The sequence below is a fragment of the Poeciliopsis prolifica genome, unplaced genomic scaffold (genome assembly GCF_027474105.1).
Source record: "Poeciliopsis prolifica strain line A6 unplaced genomic scaffold, Auburn_PproV2 SCAFFOLD064, whole genome shotgun sequence".
Taxonomy (NCBI): Eukaryota; Metazoa; Chordata; class Actinopteri; order Cyprinodontiformes; family Poeciliidae; genus Poeciliopsis; species Poeciliopsis prolifica.
In genome coordinates this window covers 1,288,549-1,291,593 of record NW_026562439.1, presented here as the reverse complement: position 1 = coordinate 1,291,593, position 3,045 = coordinate 1,288,549, and the positions used below count along the sequence as shown (strand labels likewise).

Genomic DNA, 3,045 nt, shown 5'->3' with positions numbered 1-3,045 from the left:
GTGTGTGTGTGTGTGTGTGCGTACGTGTGTGCGTGTGTGTGTGTGTCCTCATTAGCTGGCGGTGGGGTGTTGACATCCTGAGCGGCTGCCTCTTCAAACACACACTTCCTCCTCACACCGGCAACTTTTCCTGAATGCAGGAAACTGCCCAGAGACAAATGACTGAATGTTGTGTTTTTGATTTAAAGAGAAGGAGGAAAAGAAGCAGAAAGAAGTTATTATTATTATTATTATTATTATTATTATTATCATTCAAACTTGATTTAACCAGATAAAAACCCACTGAGATCAAGACGTCTTTCAATCAAGCAGCAAACGTCAAATTAGACAAACAAGCAGAATTAAGAAAATATATTAGGAATATCTAAAAGTCAATGAATGCCAGCAGTTGTAACAATACTAAAATAAAAAAGTATATTTCAGATATTTTGCAGCAAAGCAGCAGGAAGAATGTGATGCAAATGAGCCACTTTATCCTTATTTTTGAAAGCAGATTTTTCACCAATCAGGCTTTTCTGCTCTCAGCTGCTGATTCTGATTGTTTTATTGTTTGTTTGCAAAGGTTAAGAAAACCAGATGTGAGTAGTTTTCAAATCTAACTTGAACATTTTGTTAAAAACTGTTTAGATTTGTAAAAATGAACTGCATGTTGTCAGGACTGTATGTGTTATAGTTTCAGTTTTAATTTTAATTGTGTTATATACACGTTTCTGTTAAGCAAATTAGCTACAATCTGGTACAGCGCATCAGATTGTGATGTTTATAGTAATAAAGTTTATTATCACTATTACTAAAAAAACATTTTTGCTTTTAATGTGTAATAATTCTTGATTGTTTGTAGTTGCTATTGTCGTTATTTTTAATCTTTGTTTCTGTTCAGGGTCTTGAAAATGACTTTTTAGTCAAATGCTGATTTTTAAAGGAGAAAAGGGAACCAGGCTTCAATCAGAGAAGCTCCTGCTGTTGGATGATGCATTTATTGACTGAAAAGGCTGGGATTTCTTAGCTTTGATGCATGTAACAATTAGCAGAATTTCTGATTTTTCCACTTTTAACACACCAACCACCGATCAGAACTGATCAGAAGGTAAAACTGTCTGATTAATCGGTGCATCTTTACATAAAGAACAAACGTTGCTTCTGAAACCTGCAGGAGTGAAGCTCAGACGAAGCAACGCTGCTGCTGAGACGACGCTCCTGACTCTCAGGAATGCATCAGTGCATCTCGGCGGCCGCAGCCGCGCGTCTCCTCGGGACAAACAGGAAACAGCTGACACGCAGCCCTGCAGCGCAGCTCACATGATGCATATTGATCGCTGTTTGCCCCCGGGTCTCACACGCAGAGCTGGGGTCAGCGCTCACCCGTCCTGCAGGGCATCGCTGCACAACTGCAGAGGCTGCAGCACGACCCCAAAATGCACATGATCAGGATATATAACCAAGAAGAAGAGACGCTTCTTATTCTTTAATGGGAGTTTAAACGAAGGACAGCAATGGTGCATTTACAGGGTAAAGTTTCGCTGTAGCTGGTGCCTGGCTAAACACACCATGAATGGGACTTTGTGCATCCTTCGCTTTCCTTAAGCTTGGTGGCTTCTTAATAGGGCACACATATTGCACTGAAAAAACACAACATCTTAACAAGTCTCGAGTTTCTAGAGCAAATGTCTGCAGAGCTTGTGGTGTTGGTTGATGCACTTCTACGCTAAAAATGCAGGAAATTCTCAGCAAAATTAGATTTTCTTATCATTTGAAATGCAGATTTGAACCTCTCACTAGCATGCCTCGTTTATAGTTCATATTTTCTATTTTTGAACATTTTTAATAAAATAATTACATTTTTGTTGTAAGTTTACAGCATTTTAACATAATGGGTAATTAATTTGGCTTCATTTTGCTTCAAATATGCAAAAACACAAAATCTAACCAAGTGAGATATGACACATCAAACTTGTGGAACTTATTTTAAGTTAATAATTATTTAATATTGATGAAAAAGTTTTAGTTACACTGATTATGTCACTTATAATATGAGAAAAATGTTTAGTTATAAGTGAAATAATCTGTCAGTGGAACTTGAACTTTTTAATTGATTTAAAACAATATTTTAATAAAATGCTACTTTAACTTAAGTTAGTTTTGTCTTATTTCAGGTGTACACAGATATTTGCACCACTAACTAGACCAGAAATATGTGGTAAGAGTTTGTGTTTTTGCATGAGAATCTTGCAGTCAGATTCAAATGGTGCATAAATGGAAGATGCTGCTAAGACGGCGTTTCTCATCAGGTGCCAGAGCAAACAGTCACCAGCTTCCTTTCTGCTGTCAGTATGTGCTTCTAAAAACAACAGAACAGAAATCATTTCTCTTTCTGCAGAGAGGATTCTCATCCCAGGGTTATTTTGCACTTAAGTTCTGGGGGGTTTTGTATTTGAGATGCAAAAGAAGAAGAAGACGCGGTGAGAGACAGAAGAAAAAGAAGGAGTAGTAATGGGGGAAGTGGTGCATGTCTTTCCTGCAAATCTCCTCTTTCACCTCTGCTCTCCTCCAGCTCTCCATCAGGCCAGCCAAGAGACACTTCACCTCGCACCCGCGCACACATGGAGCCTGAGCCAACACACATGCATCCTCCAGCATGCGCACACGCACACACACACACACGCACACACACACACCACTGCCATCTGACTGTTGAGCCACCCACTCAGAAAAATAAATGGCAGAAGCGGAGACACGAACGCCTTGACACCAGATGCGCGCACGTATAGACATCCATATGCTTCGTGTGCAACGACCCATCAAAGACAGACATGGAAATAATAACAGTCGAATGTAACCACACACACGTGTGCACACACACACACACGCGCGTTCACTCACTGTGGATAATTCTGCACATATGCATCAAATCACTGCCTTCTGAGGCCAGCTCTGCAGGAAAACAGCAATGCATAAGCAACATGCAGCACTCCTGTACCGAACACTGTAAAACAAGCTGCTCTCATACACACACACACACACACACACACACACACACACACACAC

General features: G+C 39.9%; 1 protein-coding gene across 1 annotated transcript in view; it reads right to left on the bottom strand.

Moving 5' to 3' along the window:
• Nucleotides 1-3,045, bottom strand: part of bnc2 (basonuclin 2) — a 210,225-nt gene that overhangs the window by 118,501 nt on the left and 88,679 nt on the right.